The sequence below is a fragment of the Lithobates pipiens genome, unplaced genomic scaffold (assembly GCF_037356315.1).
Source record: "Lithobates pipiens isolate NorthernLeopardFrog02 unplaced genomic scaffold, aLitPip1_a1.2 Scaffold_28, whole genome shotgun sequence".
Classification (NCBI taxonomy): domain Eukaryota; kingdom Metazoa; phylum Chordata; class Amphibia; order Anura; family Ranidae; genus Lithobates; species Lithobates pipiens.
The window spans coordinates 103,458,984-103,473,541 of record NW_027507789.1 but is presented as its reverse complement, the minus strand read 5'-3'; positions in this window follow the sequence as shown (position 1 = coordinate 103,473,541).

Genomic DNA, 14,558 nt, shown 5'->3' with positions numbered 1-14,558 from the left:
GCTAAGAGCTTGATGCTCCGGGAGAGAGAGCACGCCTGAATGAAGGACGTTTGCTCCTTTTGACTGGAAGGAGAGTAGATTTACCCCCTGAAATATTTTGGACGAATTTGTCTAATTCTTCTCCAAACAAACGTTCCCCTTTAAACGGGAACCCAATCAAATGCTTCTTGCATGACAGCTCAGCTGCCCAATTCTTTAGCCATAGGGCCCTTCGCATGTGTACCAACAGGAGAGACAAACGTGATGCTTGTTGGACAGAATCCAAAATCGCATCAATCATGAAACACAGAATATGAGGTATTTATGCATAATTCTCTACTTCCTCACTGGGAAGGAGCCCAAGCATCTGCTTAACCTGTTCCTTGAGGAACTGACACAACCCCACGGCTGCGACTGTAGGTTGCACTACAGCGCCAGTCATGGAAAAGGAGGCTTTTAATAAGGTTTCCAGCTTCTTATCAGTTGGATCTTTAAATACTTGCGCATTATCCAAGGGACAAGTCAGGTTTTTATTCACGCAAGAAACAGCCGCATCAACAGATGGGACCCCCCACTTCTTGGTGAAACTTTCCTCCAGAGGATAATGCATAGAAAACCTTTTAGGAGGAGCAAACAGTTTATCGGAATATCCCCAATCCTCATACAACAATTTATCCAACCACCATAGACACTGGCGAAAAAACGGAGGTGCCTCCCATATGGGAGGGGTTATATAGGGGAGGAATTCTCCTTAATTGGGGTTAACCAGTGTCCAATCACCAGAGGTGCCTATATAACCCACTATGTAATGAAGCTCCCACGTCTATTACCTTTTGTACCACCACCCCCTCCCTTTAGAATGTAAGCTCTATGAGCAGGGCTCTCTTGTCCCTTCTGTATTGAACTGTACTGTAATTGTGCTGTCTCCCATCTACCTTGTAAAGCACTGTGTAAACTGTTGGCGCTATATAAATTGTGTATTATAATAATAATAATAATAATAATAATAATAATAGTCCACTTTTTCACAGCTCTTACTGTGAAGAAACCTTTCCGTATTCGGAGATGAAATCTTTTTTCCTCTAGATGTAAAGAGTGCCCCCTTGTCCTCTGTGATGACCTTAAAGTGAATAACTCAACACCAAGTTCCCTATATGGACCACTTATGTATTTGTACACGTTGAGCATATCTCCTCCTAGATCTCCTCTTCTCAAGAGAGAATAAATTCAGTTCCTCTAATATTTCCTCATAGCTGAGCTCCTCCATGCCTCTTATCAGTTTGGTTGCCCTTCTCTGCACTTTCTCCAGTTCCCCAATATCCTGCTATAATCCATTAAGTGACCATTGTACACACACAATTCAGCACAAACAATTCCCTTGCTGATGTAATTTAAGTACATTGTGCTCCAAAACACTTAGTGCTTCTCCACCTGTGATAACCTCTTTCTGTGCACACCCTTTCACACCTCCAATAACTCACCAGATGTTTTGATCTTATTAAAAATTGGTCTTTTTCCCCAAGGGATTATCTCCATGCGTATCCTTCCTTGAGTGATTACATCATTGTGAATGTGTTTTGGGTTAAAAATCTAAGTATACCGATGCTGTGTGTGAGAAATATCTTTCATTTCGGTTCACGTTTTCCAAAAACTCATGACAAAAAGACTCACCATGACTCTTGAAGAATGGGTGTTTAGTCAACAAAATGTTATAAATTATGTGGTTGTTTCTGCTATCCTAGAGCTCCAAGGCCTCCAAAAATGTAAAAGGTAGTTAGGAAATTAGATACGTAACTTATGGCCCTTAAAAGCTTGAAAGTGCATCGAGAATTTTAGGCCCCTCTATGTGGCTAGACTGCAAAAAAGTATGTGACATCTCAAAAATTGTGAGCAGTAGCATAATGTGTTTTGAGGTGTATTTGTCGGTATGCCCATAAAATTCAAACTACTAACAACAACTTATAAACCCAACCTCAACTCTGCCCCAGTTGTATCAGTAACCTTGTCTCAAAATACCAACCAAACCATTTTCTTCTGTCCTCACAAGACCTCCTGCTTTCTAGCTCCCTCGTCACCTCCGCCCACGCTCACCTTCAGGACTTCTCCAGAGCCTCTCCCATACTCTGAAACTCCTTTTCCCAAGCTGTCTCCTGCTCTATCCACCTGTAGGTAAGGCTTTAGAGAAGGCTTTAGAGAAGCCTTATCCTGCTTCTAACTAATAAACTGTCTTTTTACTTTCATCATCAGCTCACCTCCCACAGTTATGACCTTTTGCATCACTTAACCCCACCTCTTTATAAGCTCTAACGAGCAATTTGTATTTTAATTGTACTGCAAGTGTCTGCCTTTAGTTTGCGAATCGCTGGACAAAATATTGGCGCCATAAAAATTCTGTATAATAATAATCAATTAATGAAAATTCCTCCACTGATTATTTGTAGCCTCAAGAGGACAAAATATAGGACATTGTGGGGCTTTTGCTATTCAGGCGAATCTTGACCACATTATTGTACAACCAAAGGCCACCTTTGTCCCCTCAACTACTAAATTGTGATTTTTTTATTTTCTTTATTATTAATATCAGTTAATCTCTCTGCATGGGACACACTAAGGCAATTTGCAATTTTCCTTCCTTCGGCCAAGGATTGTAGGTAAGAAAATCGCTCAATTCCCTCATCAGCACAGTCAGTGTTGATGAGGGAATCCCTCCGGCTGTGCTATTATAGCTACTGACAGTGGGTGGTTTCCCCACTGTCAGAATACAATGAATACTGCTGTCAGGTATAGCCAGTGGCAGTGATCATATGAAAAAAAAAAATAGACTGGTTGTACTGAAACACATTCCTCGTTGCACAGTCACAGAGACTAGTTTGAGCAATGTAACAATTATCAAGTCTTATATGTAGTCACTGTTCTGCCTATTCTCCAGTAGGGATGAGCTTCGTGTTCGAGTCGAACATACGTTCGACTCGAACATCGGCTGTTTGCCTGTGACCAATCATAGCTCAGGCTGTGTAGTACACGCCCCACACTATATAAGGCCGCCAGCGCGTAGTGCTGTGTGTTGGCATCTGAAGCAGTTAGTGGGTGTTCTGTGTACCTTCAACACAGTACACACTGATCGTTATCGGCGGATTTTCGATCTTGCTCTTCTGTAGTGGTTGTTGTCTACGTGCCCTGACCGCAGTATACCCGCTATATTCACCTCACCTATATAGCTAGTGATCTATCTTTTAGAATAGAGCTTGCAGTCAGTAGTGTTAGGAGCTTGTGCGTGCTGTCTGCGTGCTCTGTACCCAGTACACACCACTATATCCACCTACATAGATCTTCTCTATTTGAGCCCACTTGCCATCTGCAGGAGTTATTGGAAGTTGTGTGTGCCTCCAGCACAGCACAGTATACATCTGTATATACCCCTTTATCTCTGGTGTTCTATAATAAAGGCATCTGCAGGAGTTAGTGGGTGTTTTGTGCCTCCAGCACAATATACACCTGTATCTACCCTTTATTGCTGTTCTCTAATAGAGCCATCTGCAGGGCTTAGTGGGTGTTGTGTGACTCCATTACAGTATACCCCTTTATCTCTGGTGTTCTATAATAAAGGCATCTGCAGGAGTTAGTGGGTGTTGTGTGCCTCCAGCACAATATACACTACCCAACTGCTGTTTTACCCAACTCCCTTCAGGCCATTACCATGTCTGGAAGGCCAGCAAGGAGAGGCATACAGGCGCGAGTCGATAAAAGAGGGCAAGCAGGCTCTGTGTCTAGAGACAACAGTGCTGGTCGTGGACGCGGTGCATTGTCATCAGCACGTGGCCATAGGACATGCTTGTCCTTCTTTTCGGCAGCTGGACATGTTGAACCGCAACATGCCAATGACTTGGTAGAGTGGATGACCAAGCCCTCTTCATCCTCCTCATCCTCTCTCACCCAGTCTCAGGGTACTAGCAAAGCAGCTGCCAACGCATCGTCTTCCCTCCTCTCAATGTCATCATCAGTGACTCCTTCCCTAGACCCACCATGTCCTCCTGAGGAGTCTCCTGAACTCATTGAGCACAGTGTTGGGTACATGCTCCAGGAGGATGCCCAGTGTTTTGTAGGCTCTGATGATGACACTCAGCTAGAGGAAGGCAGTAGCATGAATGCAGAGAGAGGGGATGCTCAAGAAGGACAGCAATCTGGCAGTCATGTTCCACAAGCTGCAGCATATTGCCAGGTTTGCTACAGCGATGAAGAGGGAGGGGATGATGAGGGCACTGACTCCACGTGGGTGCCTGGTAGGAGAGAGGAGGAGGAGGCACATGTCCAACGAGGCAGGATGCCCTCCGGGGGCCAGCTTAGGGGCAGCACACCGACTGAATCACACCGCAGAGCTCCGCCTGTGCAGGGCGCTGCCTCTGCGCGTTATTCTAAAAGTTCTTTGGTGTGGGCCTTTTTTGAGACGAGTGCATCAGATCGCACCGCTGCTATTTGCAACATATATCTCAAGCATATCTCGCGTGGTCAAAACATCAGCCGCTTGGGCACCACATGCTTGACCAGACATATGTTGACCTGCCATGCAGCTCGTTGGCAAGCGTACCTCAAAGACCCACACCAAAGAACAAAGTGGACCTCTCCTTGCTCCTCATCAGCTGGCATCTCCAACCCCACTAGACCTTCAGTCCTCTCTGAAACCTGCTCTGAGAGGAATGAAGGTGTAGAATTAGGTGTGTCACAGCCAAGTGCTTCCGGGCACTCTGCTAGCAGTACACCCACGTCCAATTATAGCAGGCAAATGTCCCTGCCCCAGCTGCTGGACCGGCGAAAGAAGTTCACTCCCAGCCATCCACATGCACAGCGGTTGAATGCTAGCTTGGCTAAATTGCTAGCACTTCAACTGCTGCCTTTTCAGTTGGTAGACTCGGCCCCCTTCCGTGAGTTTGTACAATGTGCGGTCCCTCAGTGGCAGGTCCCCAAACGCCACTTTTTCTCACGGAAGGCGATTCCGGCTCTCTACCGGCATGTGGAAGGCAATGTCCTTGGACAGGGAGGTCAGCGGTAAGGTGCATATTACCGCTGACTCATGGTCCAGCAGGCATGGACAGGGACGTTACCTGTCTTTCACGGCCCATTGGGTCACTCTTCTGGCAGCTGGGAAGGATGCAGGACAAGGTGCAGTAGTGTTGGAGGTTGTTCCGCCACCACGCCTCCAAAATGCTACTATTGGTTGTGACACACCTCTCTCCTCCACCCCCTCCTCTTCTTCTTCCTCCATGGCCTCTTCCAGCGCTCTGTCCTCAGAACCAGCGGTGCTCCGTAGGCGTTCCAGGGGCTACGCAAGTACGCAGGCAAAACGATGCCATGCCGTGCTTGCGCTGGTTTGTTTTGGGGACAGGAGCCACACTGGGGCAGATGTTTTGTCAGCTCTGCAGGGGCAGGCGGAGTGGTGGTTGATGCCACGCCAGTTTAAGCCAGGAATGGTGGTTTGCGACAATGGCACCAACCTCCTCTCCGCCCTCCGACAGGGACAACTGACCCATGTGCCCTGTGTAGCTCACGTCCTTAACCTGGTGGTGCAGCGGTTCTTGGGCAGGTACCCCGGCTTACAGGATGTCTTGGGCAGGTACCCGGGCTTACAGGATGTCCTGAAGCAGGCCAGGAAAGTCTGTGTGCATTTCCGCCGATCATTTAATGCCTGTGCTCGGCTGGCTGAGCTCCAAAAGGAGTTGAACCTGCCCAAAAAACGCTTTATATATGACATGCCCACCAGGAGGAACTCAACGTTGGCCATGCTGCAGCGGCTGCACACGCAGCAGAGGGCCATCAATGAGTACCTGTGCAACTACGGCACCAGGACAGGGTCAAGGGAGCTCGGTTTTTTCTCACCACGCCAGTGGGGCATGATCAGGGATGCATGCACTGTCCTGTTACCATTTGAGGAGGCCACAAGGATGGTGAGCAGTGACAGTGCATGCATCAGTGACACTGTACCTCTTGTCCACCTCTTGGAGCATACGCTGCGTGGAATAATGGACAGGGCACTTGAGGCAGAACAGAGGCAGGAAGAGGAGGACTTCCTTGCCTCTCAAGGCCCCCTTTATCCAGACAGTGTTCCTGCTGTGCCACCCATCACACAGGAAGAGGATGAGGAGGAGGAAGAGGAGGAGGAGGATGATTGTGTCAGCATGGAGGTGGAGGCTGGCACTCAGCATCAGCAGCAGCAGTCTTGTAGGGATGATTTACAGTCCCAAGAAACACGTGGACTTGTACGTGGCTGGGAGGAGGTAGCTGCGGATCATGTTGCCCTTAGTGACCCAGAGGACTCCGGACCGAATGCCTCAGCTAACCTACGCTGCATGGCCTCCCTGATCCTGCAAAGCCTGCGGAAGGATCCTCATATTCTTCGGATCAAGGAGAGGGACCATTACTAGCTGGCCACTCTCCTTGATCCACGGTACAAGGGTAAGGTTGCCAACCTTATCTTGCCATCGCAGAGGGAGCAGAGGATGAGACATCTCCGGGAGGCCTTGCAGAAAGGTCTGTGCAACGCGTTCCCAGAGACTGGGAGGTTACAAACTCCTGATCCTGGACAACGTGTTGCTGAGGCATCGGTCAGAAGGAGCGGTGGAGAAGGTGGCCGTCTGACTGATGCTTTCAGACAATTTTTTAGTCCGCAGCCCGAAGGTATGATCGGTTCCAGCAACCATCGCCAGCGTCTGATTTACATGGTGCAGGAATACCTATGGGCAAGGTCAGACTTGAACACCTTTCCCACCGAAAATCCTCTGGCTTACTGGGTCTTGAGGATGGATCACTGGCCAGAGCTTGCACAGTATGCAATTGAGCTACTGGCCTGTCCTGCATCCAGCGTTCTTTCGGAACGCACCTTCAGTGCTGCTGGTGGCTTTGTTACCGATCACAGGGTGCGCCTGTCCACCGAATCAGTTGATCGACTGACCTTCATCAAGATGAATCAGTCTTGGATCACCCACAGCTACCAAGCACCTGAAGCTGATGTAACCGAATAATTTTTTTTGAAATATCACATCCCTTCAAGACTGCCTATGCTGATGCTGAGTGACTGTCCTGTTATGTTGATTGTCTATCCTCTTCCTCCTCCGCTGATATGTTGGAAGAACATTTCTGGTCCTGGGTGATGCCATCAGCCCAATTTTTCTGCCCCTGTTTAACAGGGGCGTTTAATTACAATTTTTGATGCAATGCTTTGCAGCAGGGCTAATTCCTGCAATAAAAATAGAGTATATGGGAGAGGTTGCAGTGTGGTGGCACCAGTACCAGTGAATAAGGCCCAATTTTTCTGCCCCTGTTTAACAGGGGCGTTTAATTAAAATTTTTGATGCAATGCTTTGCAGAAGGGCTAATTCCTGCAATAAAAATAGAGTATATGGGAGAGGTTGCAGTGTGGTGGCACCAGCACCAGTGCCTAAGGCCCAATTTTTCTGCCCCTGTTTAACAGGGGCGTTTAAGTACAATTTTTGATGAAATGCTCTGCAGCAGGGCTAATTCCTGCAATAAAACTAGAGTATATGGGAGAGGTTGCAGTGTGGTGGCACCAGCACCAGTGCCTAAGGCCCAATTTTTCTGCCCCTGTTTAACAGGGGCGTTTAAGTACAATTTTTGATGCAATGCTTTGCAGCAGGGCTAATTCCTGTAATAAAACTAGAGTATATGGGAGAGGTTGCAGTGTGGTGGCACCAGCACCAGTGCCTAAGGCCCAATTTTTCTGCCCCTGTTTAACAGGGGCGTTTAAGTACAATTTTTGATGCAATGCTTTGCAGCAGGGCTAATTCCTGCAATAAAACTAGAGTATATGGGAGAGGTTGCAGTGTCGTGGCACCAGCACCAGTGCCTAAGGCCCAATTTTTCTGCCCCTGTTTAACAGGGACATGTAATTACAATTCTTGATATAATATTTCACAGGAGGGCCCGTTTCTGTGCCCACTCAGAGTAACTGTGAGGACTTATAGTGTTGTGGCACCAGCACCACAACCACCAAAGGTAAATTTTTCTAACACTGTTCAACAATGGCATGTAATTACAATTCTTGATATAATCGTTCACAGCAGGGCGCTCCAGCGCCCACCAAGAGTCACTTTGAGGGCTTACAATGTTGTGGCAAAACCAACACCTTGTTCCGCCATTTCTGCAGAGCATATAGGGCAGGCCCCTACTTTCAAACATCCAACTTACAAACATCTCCTACTTGCAAACAGAAGGAGACAACAGCAAGTGAGATGAAAAAAGATGGACGACAAAACAAATTATACAGGGGTGATAACCCTTCCCTATGTTTTCCAAAAAGCTTAAAAATAGTTTTTTTGACTGGAGCTACACTTTAAAAATGCACCAGTTGAAAATTACAAACAGATTCAACTTAACACAACAAACCTACACAGTCCCTGTCTTGTTTGCACCGCCTGTATACTGCTGTTCTGAGTATATAGGGCCTGGGGGCCACACGCATTTCCTTTTTTTAATATGGGTACGGGGTTCCCAATAATATGCGTACAAGACCCAAAGGGACAGGTAATGGGCAGGGAGGGCTACCCATGCCATTTTTCTCAATGATTTTCAACCATATTGCAGGAACCAGATATAACATTAAAACCGCAAGCAGTTTTAAATGATGTTATTTCCGTTTAATGTCATTTTGTGCAGGGACTGTTCTAAACACGGGAAACACGTGGCACTTCACAGGCATACTACAGACACCCCCCAGGCACCATATTTAAAGGAATATTTCACTTTTTTTTCACTTTAATCGTCATTAAAATCAGTGCTCCCGCCAAAACGGCCATTTTTAAAAACATTTTAGGCATTGACCCATGTCCCCTGGGGCAGGAGCCAGGTCCCCAAACCCTTTTTAGGACAGTATCTTGCATATTAGCCGTTAAAATGAGCACTTTTAATTTCGAACGTTCGAGTCCCATAGACTTCAATGGGGTTCTAAAGTTCGTACGAATTTGGGGTCCGTTCGAAAGTTCTGGTGCGAACCGAACCGGAGGGTGTTCGGCTCATCCCTATTCTCCAGATTAGTGATTGTATTGCTAGTGATGAGTGTAGGGTTATTGTTTTGAGGATGCTTATAGCCAAATTAAATCCTAAATTTAATTCAGCTATATATATTCCAGGTATGTGAAAACAAAAGGTTTTTAATGCCATACAGTTCATTTTCTTTGTAAAATAGTTTTGGCCTTGGTAAATAAGCCTGTCAGCAGCTACAGATTGGGACCTTTGCTCTCTGTGTGGAAGCAGTGGTATCTTTGTAGAGGTCTTATATATCATACTGAATTAGACCTATGGTTTTACAATCAGCAAAGCACATTGATTTCACTGCTTTAGAGCTTTGATTTAGCAGGGGACATGTCAGACCTTTGCAAAGAGATTACGGCTTCCCACAGAGAGCAAGGGTACCACATGGCAATGGCTAGCAGGAATCAGGCTTTTTTACTTAGACTGTGGCTGTTCACACTGTAAAAAAACTGCACAAGTGGAGGTGGATTGGGCGGGGGGGGGGGGGGGCTTAACTTCAGTAGAAAATGTGTACATGTGTACATACCTATAATGGTTACTCCCAATACTTGGTAGTGCATTCTGGGGAGCCCTTTGTATGGTGGGTGGAGTTTAGTGGAGTTTAGGCTAGGGGCTTCTGTCCATCAGTTAGAGAGAGAGGAGGTTCTATTCCTGGATTTGTGCTCTCCCCTTCAGGGGAGGGGCTGAAGTTGGTTCCCATTCTTTGGCAATCACTAGAGGGAGAATGGATACAAGGACTTAAAACAAAATGGCTGGAGCAGGGGCCTAGAGGCAGGGAGAGATTGGTGGGTCCTCTGGTTCTTCCCCCTGAAAGAACTGTATGGCCAGGCATGTACTGGCCATCGGGACTACGGGGAGTTTCCCGGTGGGCCGATGGCTCAGTGGGCCACTCTGATGTAAGGGGGCTGGTGATGGGCCACTCTGATGTAAGGGGGCTGGTGATGGAACATTCTGATGTAAGGGGGCTGGTGATGGGACACTCTGATGTAAGGAGACTGCTGATGGGACACTCTGATGTAAGGGGGCTGCTGATGGGACACTCTGATGTAAGGGGGCTGCTGATGGGACACTCTGATGTAAGGGGGCTGCTGATGGGACACTCTGATGTAAGGGGGCTGCTGATGGGACACTCTGACATAAGGGGGCTGCTGATGGGACACTCTGATGTAAGGGGGCTGCTGATGGGACACTCTGACGTAAGAGAGTGCTGATGGGACACTCTGACGTAAGAGGGTGCTGATGGGACACTCTGACGTAAGAGGGTGCTGATGGGACACTCTGATGTAAGGGGTGCTGATGGGACACTCTGATGTAAGGGGGCTGGTGATGGGACACTCTGATGTAAGGGAGTGCTGATGGGACACTCAAAATGTAAGTGGGCCATTCTGGATGAAGTCCAGGGCCAAATTTCTGTCCCAGTCCAGCCCTGTGTATGGCCATGGGAGAAATTACAACTTGGGACAGAAAGGGTAGGCACTCCTTCTGAGCTGAAATCTAAAAGCTACCTCCTGTCCTTATTCATTATTTTCATGACAATATTTGGACTTTGTTAAGTTGTTAAGTTGAAGAATTATTCAAGTAAAAGAACTTGTTTCAACAAGAAGACTCTGGGGTTGATTCACTAAGACTTAAAAGTGCAAAATCTAGTGCATGGTAGCCAATCATCTTCTAACTTCAGCTTGTTCAATTAAGCTTTGACAATAAAACCTGGAAGTTGATTGGTTTCTATGTAGAGCTGTACCAGATTTTGCACTCTTTAGTTTTAGTAAATCAACCCATCTGTGTCGTAATCTGGTGAGAGAGGTATACTTGCTGGTGCAGACCTGACTATTCAGGTTTGGAAGCTAGCATGTGGACCAAGCATGTGAGTACTGCCTGGGAGGTGGGGAATAACTGTGTAAGGCCGCGTACACACGGGCGGACTGTTCGCTCAACTTTGTCCGCTGAACAGTGTTTCAGCGGACAGTCCGCCCGTGTGTGGGCTTTCAGCGGACAGTTTCAGCGGACAGTTTGACGGACAAAGTCTTTCGGAAATTCCGAAAAACTGTCCGCTGAAACTTTGTTTGAGCGAACAGTCCGCCCGTGTGTAGGCTACTTTCGAAATGAGCAAACTGTTCCCGCTCGGAGGAAAGTCTGCTCATTTCGAGCGCGTGTCAAGGTAGGCGGGGCCCGCGACGGAGACGTCGCGGGCTCCGCCGCCTGGAATGGACTTAAAGGGGAACCCCAACGCCGAAAAAAATCGGCGTGGGGGTTCCCCCAAAGTCCACAACAGACCCTTGTCCGAGCATGCTACCCGGCCGGCCAGGAAAGGGGGGCGAGCGAGCGCGCCCCCCCTCCTGAGCCGTACCAGGCCACGTGCCCTCAACATGGGGGGTGCCTTGGGGAAGGGGGGGCCGCGCGGCCCCCCCACCCCAAAGCACCTTGTCCCCATGTTGATGAGGACAAGGGCCTCTTCCCGACAACCCTGGCCAACCCTGTTGGTTGTCGGGGTCTGCGGGCGGGGGGCTTATCGGAATCCGGGAGCCCCCTTTAATAAGGGGGCCCCCGGATACCGGCTCCCCACCCTATGTGAATGAGTATGGGGTACAAAGTACCCCTACCCATTCACCTGTAAAATAAAAGTACCCAAAAAAAAAACACAACACACGAGAAAAAATATTTTATTGCACAGCTCCGGGGGTCTTCCGTCTTCGGGGGTCTTCTCGCCGGACTCCTCCGCTATCTTCGTGTAGCTCTTTTGCTAGCGGAGGAGCCCGGCTTTCTTCCTCCCCGCCGCCGGCCTCTTCTCCCGACTTCGGGGGTCTTGTCCCCCTCTTCGGTTCTTCTGCCGGGCCACCGCGCCTTCTTGTAGCTCTTTTGCAGGCGGTGGCCCGGTCTTCTGTCGCCGCCGCCGCCTTCCGTTCTTCTTCTTCTTCTTGTTCTTCTTCTTCTTCTCCAGGAGATGTTGACACGACGCTCTCTCCGGCCGGAATGCCAGAGCCGCCCTGCGCTGCCACTTATATAGTGACAATGGGGCGGTGTCACATGGTATATGTCACATGGGTTGGTCACATGGGTTGATGTCACATGGTGACCCCGCCCCCTTACGATGTCATAGTCCCCATGTGACATCAACCCATGTGACCAACCCATGTGACATATACCATGTGACACCGCCCCATTGGCACTATATAAGTGGCAGCACAGTGCGGCTCTGGCATTCCGGCCGGAGAGAGCGACGTGTCAACATCTCCTGGAGAAGAAGAAGAAGAACAAGAAGAAGAAGAAGAAGAAGAACGGAAGGCGGCGACAGAAGACCGGGCCACCGCCTCTAAAAGAGCTAGAAGAAGGCGCGGTGGCCCGGCAGAAGAACCGAAGAGGGGGACAAGACCCCCGAAGTCGGAAGAAGAGGCCGGCGGCGGGGAGGAAGAAAGCCGGACTCCTCCGCTAGCAAAAGAGCTACAAGAAGATAGCGGAGGAGTCCGGAGAAGACCCCCGAAGACGGAAGACCCCCGGAGCTGTGCAATAAAATATTTTAACCCTGTGTTGTGTTTTTTTTTTGTACTTTTTTTCACAGGTGAATGGGTAGGGGTACATTGTACCCCATACTCATTCACATAGGGTGGGGCGCCGGTATCCGGGGGCCCCCTTATTAAAGGGGGCTCCCGGATTCCGATAAGCCCCCCGCCCGCAGACCCCGAAACCAACGGCCAGGGTTGTCGGGAAGAGGCCCTTGTCCTCATCAACATGGGGACAAGGTGCTTTGGGGTGGGGGGGCCGCGCGGTCCCCCCTTCCCCAAGGCACCCCCCATGTTGAGGGCACGCGGCCTGGTACGGCTCAGGGGAGGGGCGTGCTCGCTCGCCCCCCCTTTCCTGGCCGGCCGGGTAGCGTGCTCGGACAAGGGTCTGTTGTGGACTTTGGGGGAACTCCCACGCCGATTTTTTTCGTTGGGTGTCCCTTTAAGTCCATTCCAGGCGGCGGTGCCCGCGACGTCTCCGACGTCTCTGTACACGCGCTCGAAATGGGCGGACTTGCCTCCGCCTTACGTGGGCGAGTCCGTTCATTTCAAAAGTTGAGCGAACTGTTTGGCAAACAGTTCGCTGAAACAGTCCGCTCGTGTGTGGGCAAGTCCGCTCATGCAAATTTTGAGCGGACTGTTGCGGCAACTGTTTGACGAACAAAGTTTCAGCGAACAGTCCCTGCGTGTATACGCGGCCTCAGGGATAGGAGGATGGAAAGTCTAGTCCTAGGGCTGTCATCCATGCATGGATTAGTATTGGTTCAGGATGATCAGCTTGAAATCTGTATGTAGAGGCTGACACCTGGCTGCCTGTTAAGGCTACATTGAAATGGGCTATGCCATCCGACAAATACGTGATTAGTTAGATCCAAAGATATAGGCAGTTAAAAAGCGGGAGTCCGCCGGGAGTTTTTTTTTTAAAAGCCAGCAGCTACAAATACTGCAGCTGCTGACTTTTAAAATAAGGACACTTATGCCCGCGATGTCGGTTCCCGAAGCCGATCTCTGGATCGTCCCTTGGGTGCTGCCGCCGCCATCTTGGGTATGGGAATCAGGAAGTGGAGCCTTTCGGCTTAATTTCCCGGTTCCCTACTGCGCATGCGCGAGTCGCGCTGCGCAATAAGGATGGTCCCGCTGCCTCTGGGATCTGTGTGTTTTTCGCAGCAGGCAACGGGGGACTTTCGGAAAGAGGCGTAGATCTACGCCCCTTTCCGCAGATAGCTATGCCGGAAGTGGGTGCAGATACCTGAGCGGAAGGTCCACTTTAGGGTGGACCTCCGCTTTAAAGATATGTGCACAACTTTTACTAAAGTGTAACTTCCCTCTTACTTTTGAAGGCTACCCTTTGGAAAGTTAGGCTGGCCATTACATTGCAGATGCAATGAGGAGGTGAAGGAAAGTACAAAAATGTTTTTTTTTTTTTAAAGTTAGCTGGCTGATTTCTAGATCTCTTAATTATTTTGACATGTTTTGCACTAAAATGTTCTTCTATTTACACATTTTGTCATCAAATACACTATTTGAACTGCTCCATGGCAGCTTTATTTTTAAGCCGGTTTATGTGAAATGTTCTAATTTCTGAAGTAAGTATTTTTAATATTTCATTGCATAAAAACTTTGTTGTTGGCTGCAGTTCAATCTCTCCAGACCTAAAATACCACTTGGAATCTGACATATCCAGCTCTTGTGTGACTCAGAGGGATGGCTTTTCATCTGAAATGTCACAAACCATCCCTCAACCCTTCTGTGTTTGTGTTTCTCGTCTAGAATAATATATATATAGAAACACAGCATTATCCATGTATAGGGGCCAGATTTCTCCTTTTGAACTCCCCTAGAGCTGCCTGGGAAGGAGCCCAGAATATGAAAAGGGGGTGAATGTGTAATATGTGGGAATGTTTGTGTCATTAAGATGAAGTGGAAAAGCTGGCTGAACCAGCTCTCTGCATTGAGCACATTAGTAATATAAAACCACCACCATCCTCTCTCCTGCTGACTCACTAATGGTCATTATGAAACCCCCTCTGGGAATAATCCAAC